Source organism: Budorcas taxicolor, chromosome 14 (assembly GCF_023091745.1).
Source record: "Budorcas taxicolor isolate Tak-1 chromosome 14, Takin1.1, whole genome shotgun sequence".
In the NCBI taxonomy this organism is placed as follows: Eukaryota; Metazoa; Chordata; class Mammalia; order Artiodactyla; family Bovidae; genus Budorcas; species Budorcas taxicolor.
The window spans coordinates 9,844,293-9,857,108 of NC_068923.1; positions in this window are offsets into that span (position 1 = coordinate 9,844,293).

Sequence of the window (12,816 nt, forward strand, 5' to 3'; positions counted from 1 at the left end):
TGCCATGAAGTAATGGAACTGGATGCCATAATCTTAGTTTTCTGAATGATGAGTTTTAAGTCAGCTTTTTCATTCTCCTCTTAAACTTCATCAAGAGGCTCTTTTGTTACTCTTCACTTTCTACCATTAGAGTCATATCATTTGAATATCTGAGATTGTTGATATTTCTCCCAGAAATTTTGATTATCTAGCTAGACATTTCACATGATGTAATCTTCATATAAGCTAAATAAGCAGTGTCACAAAATACAGCCTTGACATACTTCTTTACTGATTTAGATTCATTCTGTTGTTCCATGTCTGGTCCTAACTGTTGCTTCTTTCCCTGTATACAGGTTTCGCAGGGTACAGGTAAGTTGGTCTGGTATTCCCATCTCTTGAAGAATTTTCTACAGTTTGTTGTGATACACATAGTCAAACGCTATAGTTCCATAAAGTTCAGTTGCTCAGTCATCTCTCACTCTTTGAGACCTCATGAATCACAGCACGCCAGGTCTCCCTGTCCATCACCAACACCCGGAGTTCACTCAGACTCACGTCCATTGAGTCAGTGATGCCATCCAGCCATCTCATCCTCTGTCATCCCCTTGTCCTCTCGCCCCCAATCCCTCCCAGCATCAAAGTATTTTCCAATGAGTCAACTCTTCACATGAGGTGGTCAAGGTACTGGAGTTTCAGCTTTAGCATGCTTCCTTGCAAAGAAATCCCAGGGTTTATCTCCTTCAGAATGGACTGGTTGGATCTCCTTGCAGTCCAAGGGACTCTCAAGAATCTTCTCCAACACCACAGTTCAAAAGCATCAATTCTTTGGCGCTCAGCCTCCTTTACAGTCCAACTCTCACATCTATACATGACCCCCGGAAAAACCATAGCCTTGACTAGATGGACCTTAGTCGGCAAAGTAATGTCTCTGCTTTTGAATATTCTATCTAGGTTGGTCATGACTTTTCTTCCAAGGAGTAAGCATCTTTTAATTTAATGGCTGCAGTCACTATCTGAAGTGATTTTGGAGCCCCCCTCAAAAAGGTCTGACACTGTTTCCACTGTTTCCCCATCTATTTCCCATGAAGTGATGGGATCAGATGCTATGATCTTCGTTTTCTGAATGTTGAGCTTTAGGCCAAATTTTTCACTCTCTTCTTTCACTTTCATCAAGAGGCTTTTTAGCTTCTCTTCACTTTCTGCCATAAGGGTGGTGTCATCTGCATATCTGAGGTTATTGATATTTCTCCCAGCAATCTTGATTCCAGCTTGTGTTTCTGCCAGCCCAGCGTTTCTCATGATGTACTCTGCACAGAAATTAAATAAGCATGGTGACAATATACAGCCTTGACGTACTCCTTTTCTTATTTGGAACCAGTCTATTGTTTCATGTCCAGTTCTAACTGTTGCTTACTGACCTGCATACAGCTTATCACTGGCTGTCTATTTTATACATATGCTAACAAGGAAAAATCAGAAAGAGAAATTAAGGAAATAATCTTATTAACCATTGCAACAAGAACAATAAAATACCTAGGTATCAACATACTTAAACGATAAAAGACCTGCATGTAGAAAACTGTAAGTAAGAAAAATGACTCAGACAGATGGAGAAATATATCATGTTCTTGGATTGGAAGAATCAATTATATCAAAATAAGTATAGTAGCCAAAGGGATCTACAAATTCAATGCAATCCCTATCACGTAGATCTGAATTATTTTCCAAAATTACCTCCTTTCAATCTGAAAGGTTTATTTTAATATGTCTTAGGCAGATCTGCTGACAACTCTATGAATCAGATTATCTGTAAATATTATAAGCAAAAAAAAATATGATGAGTGATACCAAGATCACTATATCCTACACAAAGTAATGTTTTTGATTCTTTAAAAATTTACAAATGGGACAATGTAGTATATTTCTAACTTGTTCTGAAGAAATTCATGGCAACCTGATTCATTAAGCACATAAATATTTATGAAATCAGTCATTTATTTGGGGCTATAGTATTAGCTCTCTATTGATTATACCCAGTTATCTGCTATGTGTGTGACAGTATGAAAATGGTCACAAGCTACTTACATTGATTTACTCTCCAATAAATAATTACTTTCCATTACTAATTAATTATATACTTATGTAATCATTTTATTTCTTTCCTGTTTGTGGTATCAGTGTCAGTTTTAGAACCCAAATAGTTTATATATAAAAATTAAAAGTCAATTGCATGGACAATGAGTTTTTGCTAGCTCACTTCAGTTGTGTCTGACTCTTTACAACCCTATGAACTATAGCCCACCAGGCTCCTCTGTCCATGGGATTCTCCAGGCAAGAATACAGGAGTGGGTTGCCATGACCTCCCCCATGGGATCTTCCCGACTCAGGGAAGGAACTCTGTTTCTCTTACGTCTCCTTCATTGGCAGGTGTTCTTTACCACTATTACCACCTGGGAAGCCCTGTATAGACAATGTACCCTGTCAGATAAAGTGTCCCTAGGCTTGCCTATCTACATGTGACAAAGGTTTTATCAGTATTATTCTAAATACTAGCATCAACTGTTCTAAATATATTGTACAAACCTCACTTCAATAGGCAGTAGAAACTCTTTTGATTGATAATAGAAGGCTTAAAAATGCTGAGTGTCAGAAATACTCCATTGCAAGCGATAAGACCACGCTTCCTGGAGGAAGAATATACAGGTTCCAGATTCCCAGACAAGAAATAGACCAGGAAGCACTTTAGTTGATCAAGTTAAATTTCCCATTCATCTTGGTATTTTTAATTGGTACAGGTGGAAATTACTACTTGTACTTGTTTTTCAGAGGGAAAGCAAACAGTGAGAGTTTTATTTCATGTTTTCCAATTTGGATTCCTTTTATTTCTTTTTCTGCTCTGATTGCTGTGGCCAAAACTTCCAAAACTATGTTGAATAGTAGTGGTAAAAGTGGACACTCTTGTGTTGTTCCTGACCTTAGGGGAAATGCTTTCAATTTTTCACCATTGAGGATAATATTTGTTGTGGGTTTTTCATATATAGCTTTTATTATGTTGAGGTATGTTCCTTCTATTCCTGCTTTCTGGAGAGCTTTTTATCATAAATGGATGTTGAATTTTGCCAAAGGCTTTCTCTGCATCTATTGAGATAATCATATGGCTTTTATTTTTCAATTTGTTGATGTGGTGTATTACATTGATTGATTTGCGGATATTGAAGAATCCTTGCATCCCTGGGATAAACGCCACTTGGTCATGATGTATGATCTTTTTAATGTGTTGTTGGATTCTGATTGCTAGAATTTTGTTAAGGATATTTGCACCTATGTTCATCATATATGAAACAAACCACCAGTCCAGGTTCAATGCATGATACTGGATGCTTGGGGCTGATGCACTGGGACAACCCAGAGGGATGGTATGGGGAGGGAGGAGGGAGAGGGGTTCAGGATGGGGAACACGTGTATAACTGTGGCAGATTCAGGTTGATGTATGGCAAAACCAATACAATATTGTAAAGTAATTAACCGCCTATTAAAGTAAAAAAAATTATATTAAAAGTAATAACAAAATTTAAAAAAAAAAGAGAAAGCAAGATAATTAAAAACAAAGAAAAACGAAATAGATGATGATTCAAATATTATTTCCTCCAAAACAAAGCTTTATTTTTTCTTGAATTACCACAGCTATTAATGCAGTACCAGGAATTCCTGAATGTAATCACTAAGCCAATTTCTCCCTATTGTGTTCTAAGAAAAAATAATGTTTTCTTTTTTAATCTTCACTTGGATGAAATAAAGTTTTTGATCTAAAACATGGAGTATTTCTGTGTGTTCTGTCTGTAAGGATGAGCTAGCACCAAGTGTTAAAGGAAGAGAAATGCAATGACCTTTGGACAGCATGGGTTTGAAGTGTACAGATCCAATGTACATGGATTTCTAGTAATACAGTATTTCTTAATAATTTAGTATATTATTTTGTTACTATTATTAGTGTTTATTAATAAAATACTAGGGGTTTTTTTAGTTTTATTTTATTTTTTAAATATAAATTTATTTATTTTAATTCAAGGTTAATTACTTTACAATATTGTATTGGTTTTGCCATACATTAACATGAATCCACCACAGGTATACGCGTGTTCCCCATAAATACTACATTACCACACTAACCATGGGTGTGGAGGAATCCTGGGTGCAGAGAGCGAACTGTAAAGTTACACTCACATTATTGACTGTATGGAAGGTCATTGCCCCAATCCCCTAATTGTTTGGGTCCTCTATATAACTCTCCCAAGAAGGATTTCAGATGTGTTTGCCTTGGTTTTCTTTCAGCATAACTTGCTAACATGAAAATAAATTGGAAAATTAAAATTTTCTATTGGTGAAATCAAAATTAAAGATATATTTTACTATAGAATTTCTGTGGATACTGAGCACAATTGATTCTCCTGTTTATTGTTCATGATAACAATGAGGTTAAAACATGCATGTCAAAATAAAAATGCTTAATTGATGATTTACTTGTATTTTAAATACTTATATTAATTAAAACTAATTCTAACATATTTTTCTCTTTTTCATTTTCATTGTAATATATTTCCTTCTTATTAGCTGACCAAATAAAACAAACCTTATACTTGTGGTTACCAAGAGGGAACTGTGGTGAGGAGGGATGAATTGAGACTTTAGTATTGGCATATGCACACTACTATATGTAAAATAATCAACAAATACCTACTGCATATCATAAGGAACTCTACTTAATACTCTGCTATAACTTATACGGGGAAAAGAATTTGAAAAAGATAGATATGAGTATGTATAATTAAATCACTTTGCTGTACACCTGAAACTGATATAACATTGTGAGTCAATTATATTCCAATACAGAAATTTTAAAAAATTAAAAATCTATATAATTAGAACAAATTAGAATTGACCTTGGGTTCCCTGGTGGCTCAGTGGTAAAGAGTCCACCTTCCAATGCAGGAGACACAGTTTCCATCCCTGGGTCAGGAAGATTACCTGGAGAAGGAAATATCAACCCATTCCAGTATTTTTTCCTGTGAAACCTTATAGACGGAGGAGCCTAGTGGGCTACAAAAGAGTCATAAAAGAGTCAGACACAGCAGCGACTGAACAACAACAAAACAGTTGACCTCACTACCAAAACCCAATTCTATTACATCCCAGTTCATATTCAGTGAATCTGACTAGGAATAAGGATATATTCTCCCACTTCACTCATCATAAGAATTAATATAATCTGTATAAATTATATTATGCCCTTTATCAAAGTTATTTATTTATTTATGTGATTTAATGTCCTGTGAGCTACCTAGGTCTGTGGTTTATTATCTGTTATTAACTTGAATAATTTCTTAGCCAGTGTTTCAAGTATTTCTTCTTCTTTGGTCATTTTGATTATGTGTTCATGACGTCCCATAGTTTATGGATATTCTATTTTATTCATTATTTTTGTTCTTTCTTTGCATCTGACTTTGGGAAGATTCTGGCCACATATTTTCAAGCATGCTTATCCTTTTCTCAGTCTCATATATCCTAGTGATGATCCCATCAAAGGAATTCCTTGTTTCTGGAATTCTTAATTTCAGGGTTGTTAATCTGAAACTATTTCTCTTGATTTTTCTTATAATTTATGTCTCTCTGGTTACATTATTCTTCTGTTCTTCATGGTGCCTATATTTTTCATTAGCATCACAATATTAATTATAGTTACTTTAAATTTCCTGCTGGAGAATTCCAAATTATGTCTTAGCTGAGTCTCATTTTAAGGGAGAATATAGATGGACTCCTGAGGAGAAATTTGATCCCATTCTCAGTGGGCAGATACTCCAAGATGAGTACAAGGTAAGAGAAATAATACCACACACATTCCTCATTCTTGAGGTCAAGGACACCTCCCTGACTACACACAGACAGGAAAGCTTCTTAGAGGCCAAAAAGGGAGGGATACCACCCCACAGTAAATGATGCCAACTACCCACAACCCTCTTCACTAGAATCCATCTTGTGTAAGAGATATGAATGCACACATAAGAGGATCCTTAGATAAAGCAAATATGTCAGACCCAGGCAAAGTGTGATGACTGGTCAAAGGAAACCTGGAAGAAATGCCCCATATAAGCTATTCACTACTATGAGGGCACAATTTTCCTTCTGAGCCCACCAATGTGTCTATCCACACATACTGTACTCATAAGCACTATACTTGTTTCACTACTTTCCATCTGTATGCAGAAATTCATTTCTACACAGCTGGTGAGCCAGAATCTTGTCATTGCCACCGGTCCCTGGTGGTCTAATGGCTAGGGTTCTGGACTCTCATTGCTGCAGCCTGATTTTAGTCTCTGATCAGGAGAACTGAAATCTTGCTTCAAGTCACTTCTACCTGAGACCACCTGAGACCAGTTCTGATGCTTATCTTGTCTCTTTACATAGCTTTTCTTTTAGCCTACTGTGCAAATTTTCTTTAAAGTCAGATATAATATAATGGATAAAAGTAACTGACATGTGTATGTGTTTAGTATGAGGCTTTATATTAATTTTGATAGCAGTTGCTCACTGTTCAATATTTGCTATAGCTCAGATGCTTCTTCTTTTTTTTTTTTTTTTTAGTGTCCTTTTTATCTCCCATGTAATCATTGGGCTTCTCTAACAATTCCTCCTCAGATATGAACACCTTGAAGCTGTCACACGGTGGGGACTGTAATAGGAGGGGAATGCTACTCACACAGTGGTAAGATGAATGTATTCATAAGCACTCTATAATCTTATGATTAGATCTAAGATTTAATCTTATGGTTAAATCTCTGCATATATAAGCAGCTCATGTAACTCAACATCAAATAAAACGCCTGATAAAAAATGGACAATAAATTGAATAGATATTTTCAAAGAGGAAATGTAGACTGTCAACAGCCATATGAAAAGGTACCCAATATTGCCAATCATCAGGAAAATGAAAATAAATCCACAATGAGATATCACTTCGCTATCAAAATGGATATAATTGAAAATAACACAAATGACAAACGTTAGCAAGAACATGGAGAAAAGAGAACTGTTGCACACTGCTTGCGGGAATGTAAATTGGTGCAGCCACAATAGAAAACAGTATGGAGGTTTTGCAAATAATAATAATAATAACTAAATAGAAGTAGTGTCTGTGTGTTTGTGTGTGTAAATGTTAGTTGCTCGGTCATATCTGACTCTTTGCAACCTTATGGACTGTAGCTTGTCAGGTTTTTCTGTCCATGGAATTTTTCAAACAAGAATAGTGGAGTAGGTATTCCCTTTGCCAAGGAATCTCACTGACTCAGCGATCAAACATGGGTCTCCTGCATTGCAGACAGATTCTTTAACTTTCACCAGGGAAACACATATGACACAGGAATTCCAATTTCAATACTATATATGTATATATATAGTATACATATATAGTGTATATTAGTGTGTATATATATATATATATACACTAATTCAAAAATATGTATGTATCCCAATGTTCATAAACATATTATATACATGGAAGAAACTGAAGTGTTCAAAAACAGATGAATGGATAAAGATGATGTAGTATGTACGCAACACAAGAGAAGACTCTACACATGGACATTATTAGAAAATCAATACCAAAATCAGATTAATTATGCTCTTTGAGCTGAAGATGGAGAAGCTCTATACAGTCAGTAAAAATAAGACAGAGTTGACTGGGTCTCAGATCATGAACACCTTATTGCAAAATTCAGGTTTAAATTGAAGAGATTATGGAAATCACTAGACCACTCAGGTATGATCTAGATCAATCCCATATGATTATGCAGTGAAAGCGGCAAATAGAAGAAAGGGATTCGATCTGATAGATAGAGTGCCTGAAGAACTATGGATGGACTTCATAACACTGCACAGGAGGCCATGATCAAAAACATTCCTAAGAAAAAGAAATGCAGAAAGAGAAAACAGTTGTCTGAGGAGGCCTTACAAATGGCTGAGAAAGAAGAGAAGCTAAAGGCAAAGAAAAAAACAAACAAAAAAAAAAAACAAAAGATACAGCCACCTGAATGAAGAGTTTCAAAGAATAGCAAGGAGAAATAAGAAAGCCTTCCTAAGTGATCAGTGCAAAGAAATTGAGGCAAACAATAGAATGGGAAATACTAGAGATCTCTTCAAGAAAAGTAGAGATATAAAGGGAATATTTCATACAAAGATGGGCACAATAAAGGACAGAAATAGTATGGACCTAATAGAAGCAAAAGATATTGAGAAGAGGTGGCAAGAAGACATAGAACTATATGTATTAAAAAAAAAAAAAATCTTAATGACCCATAAACCATGATGGTGTGGTCAGTCACCTAGAATCAGACAACCTGGAGTGCAAAGTTAACTGGGCCTTAGGAAAATCACTATGAACCAAGCTAGTGGAGGTGATGGATTCCAGCTGAGCACTTTAGAATCCTAAAAGATGATGCTGTTAAAGTGTTACACTCAATATGCCAGTAAATTTGGGAAATGCAGCAGTGGCCACAGGACTGGAAAATACCACTTTTCATTCCAGTCTCAAAGAAAGGCAATCCCAAAAAATGTTCAATCTATCTCACAATTGGACTCATCTCACATGCTAGCAAAGTAATGCTCAAAATTCTCCAGTGAAGGCTTAACAGTACATAAACCAAGAACTTTCAGATGTTCCAACTGGATTTAGAAAAGGCAGAAGAACCAGAAAACAAATTGCCAATAACCGTTGTATCATTGAAAAAGCAAGAGAATACCAGAAAATAAATCTACTTCTGCTTTATTGATTATGCCAAAGGCTTTGACTGTGTGAATCCCAACAAACTGTGGAAAATTCTTCAAGAGATGGGAATAGCAGACCATCTTATCTGAACGTCTTTATACAGGTCAGGAAGCAACAATTAGAAATAGACATGGAACAATGGACTGGTTCCAGATTAGGAAAATCGTATGTCAAGGCTGTATACTGTCACCCTGCTTATTTAACTTACATGCATAATGCATCATGTGAAATTCCAGGCTGGATGAAGCACAAACTGGAATCAAGATTGCTGGGGAAAATTTCAATAACCTCAGATATGCAGATATACCACCCTTATGGCAGAGAGTTAAGAGGAACTAAAGAGCCTCTTGATGAAAATGTAAGAGAATGAAACATCTGGCTTAAAACTCAATATTAAAAAAGCAAAAATCATGATATCTGGTCCCATCACGTCATAGCAAATAGATGGGGAAAAGTTGGAAACAGTGACAGACTATTTTCTTGGCTCCAAAAATCACTGCAGGTTGTGACTGCAGCCATGAAATCAAAAGATACTCACTCCTTGATCTAGTCAAAGCTATGGTTTTTCCAGTAGTCATGTATGGATGTGAAAGTTGGACTATAAAGAAAGCTGAGCACGAAATAATGAACACTTTTGAACCGTGGTGTTGGAGAAGACTCTTGAGAGTCCCTTGGAAGGCAAGGAGATCAAACCAGTCAATCCTAAAGGAAATCAGTCCTGAATATTCATTGGAAGGACTGATCCTGAGGCTCCAATACTCAGGCCACCTGATAAAAAGAACTAACTGATTGGAAAGGCCCTGATGGTGGGAAAGATTGAAGGCAGGAGGAGAATCAGACCAAAGGGGATGAGATGATTGGATGGCATCACTAACTTGATAGACATGAATGTTTTTTTTTTTTTTTATTTTTACTTTATTTTACTTTACAATACTGTATTGGTTTTGCCATACATTGACATGAATCCGCCACGGGTGTACATGAGTTCCCAAACACGAGTTTAATCAAGCTCCAGGAGTTGGTGAGGGACAGGGAAGCCTGGCATGCTGCATTTCATGGGGTTGCAAATTGTTGGACATGACTGAGTAAACTGAACTTTTTACACACACACACACACACGCACACATACACACAAGGAAATACAACTTGGCCATAAAAACAAAGAATTCAATTTTGCCATTTGCAGCAACATAGATGGGCTTGGAGTACTTTGAACCAAGAGAAATAAGTCAAACAGAAAAAAACATAAATACTGTATGATATCACGTTTATGTGGAATCTAAAAAATACAACATACTAGTGAATATGACACGAAAGAAGCAGACCCTCAGATAGAGACAGCAAACTAGTGGCTACCAGTGCAAGCAGAGGGGCAATATAAGGGTGAGGAAGTGGGAAGTATAAACTTTTGGATGTTAGATTGGTTCAAGGATGCATTGTACATCATGTCAGATATTGTCTATATTTTGCAGTAACTATGAATAGAAAATAACAATTAAAAGCTGTATCAAAACTAAAACTATACAAAAAAATGGGGAAAATATTAATATCATGGAGGAATATTATGTAAAATTGTAGAGTTGAAGAGTCCTGGACTTAAAGTCACATAAGAGTTGAATTTAACCCTACCACTTAACTAGATGCATGTATGATAATTTACATTTATGATTTACAATTTCCTCATGTATGAAGTCAAAGTAATACCTTGCCTCTCAGTCTGAGGTAATTGAGGAGGATTTGTCACATTTTAAATATTTGAGAAATTTCCTTCCCCTACATGTCACTGTTTGATGGAAACATTCTCAATTATTTTTCCTACACTGCTTTTAACATCTAATTCTTAACTGTAACAACATTCATCAACAAGCGACATTTTGGTATTAGAATGAGCAGTTGATTGAAATCTAGTTGCAAATGGAAGTCATTAATGTAAGAAAGAGACTGCATCTGGTGTCTAATTGGAGATAAAATTTGAAATAGACTGCATTCAAATAAAACTTACCTTTCCTTGGCAAATCAAAATGAAGATTATCAGTATAACTTATTAAACTGCAATGTGATATGCAAACCTGGCTTAATATTAATTCCTTCAATGATTATTACCACTTGAATTGTGCTTTGGCACTTATTACGAAGCATATAATTGTGAACAGAATAAATGAAGCCCTGTGCTTTAACTGTAAAAAAAAAAAAAAAAAAGGCAAAACAAAACAAAACGAAAAACGGGATGATTCTAAGTGGCTCTAAATATATATAGTACAGTTTTCTCTTAAAAGTCTTCTTTTCTCTTTAGCAGGGTTTGCATTTTACTGAAATGGTAAATGTAACATATTAAAGAAATTACACTGAGAATAGTAAGTTGTCAACTATGTTCATTCTCTCTCCTTCATTTCATTGAAAACTTTTATTTGTTTCTTCCAACTACCAAGAGGTAATTGGGCTTACCAGATGGATCTAGTGGTAAAGAATCTGTCTGCCAATGCAGGAGGAGACCTAAGAGTCGAGGGCTCAATCCCTGGGTCAGGAATATTCCCTGGAGGAGGGCATGGCAACCCACTCCAGTATTCTTGTGTGGGAAATCTCATGGGAAGACAAGCCTGATGGGTCACAGTTCATGGAGTCGCAAAGCATCGGACACAACTTGGCAACTAAGCACACATATATACAAGAGCTAACAGTTTCCCTGCCTGCCCCCCACCTCCCCCGCCTCCATGGGGAATCTTGTGAAAGCTTTTCAATACCTTTGTGTCTAGAGGGCATATTTACCTATATTCAGATGACCACCTAAACTGAGATTTAAAATAATCTTCCCTCAAGAGTTACAGCACAGTTGTATTCGGTAGTGCAATGTGCCATTTGAACAACGTACTCTTACTTGTCATTAGTATCTACAAGAAGCAAATGTAGTAAATGCTGACAATATTGGTAGACCACTTTTTACTAAATTTATTAAAATTCATTTTAAAAGCATTTAAAATCAATTTTGAAGTAAAATAAAAAGTTATTTTGGCTTAGACATTAAGTAAATAGGTTTTTAATTTTTGATCCTTTCATTACTTCTCAGATATAGTATGTTAACATATTTTACTGATATTCTTGCTCAAAAACTACATGTAGCATGCAACTTCTCATCCTTACTCTCGCAAGGCTACATTTTAATGTGGGAATAATGGATAGAAGATACATTCCAAGCACAGTGGAGGGGGTGAACAGCCTCTGATGGCCTGGGTCCAGCTCTCAGACCAACTAGCTGATGACCCCTTGATGACCTTCTCTAACAGAGAAGAATGTAAATCATAAATCCCTTATTCTGCTCTAAATATATTTGTAGCTGTGTGATAATACAAATAAAGGGTCCTATGCCATATGTCTAATGCCCAAAGAATGTAAACCAATAATGAAACATATTTCAACCTCCTAATTAGAGAAGCATACCCTCATAATAACCTGAAAACATAGGAATCAAATACAGTATTCTTATATTTCTCTGAGTTCTGAACAAAAATGGTGAGAAAAGAGCCCACTCCTGGCCCCTGACTGATGGTCTTTCCTCAATTCACCCCAGGCTCAGTTACCTCTCATGAGGGGACTTTTGCACATCATTATTGACACATAAGCCTGTCTATCAAGCTCTATCCATGATGTTGGGTGAGAACCATCTCCTGGCCACCTGGTCCTATCCTCACTCAAGCTTAGATTTGGATAAACTGGCAGCACAGTCCACCATATAAGTGACACATTAGGAATGAAACCATGGTAATGTAGGTCCTGGAGGTTGGCTCTGGATCATTTTGACTGAGGTTTTCAGGGTCTGAGTATCCAGACAGTGCTCTTGAAAGAGGCACACATGGTCCAAGTGGCTATAGAGCCTTAGGCATGAGGATTCTTTTTCTTATGAAGAAGATCATGTGTGGAGAAGAATGGGAGTGGAGCCCTCTCAAGCACAGTGCTCAGAACAGTGGGTACTACTAGTTAGCTCTTAGGATGCTGCTGGTCGTATCAAAGCTGGGTCTCTT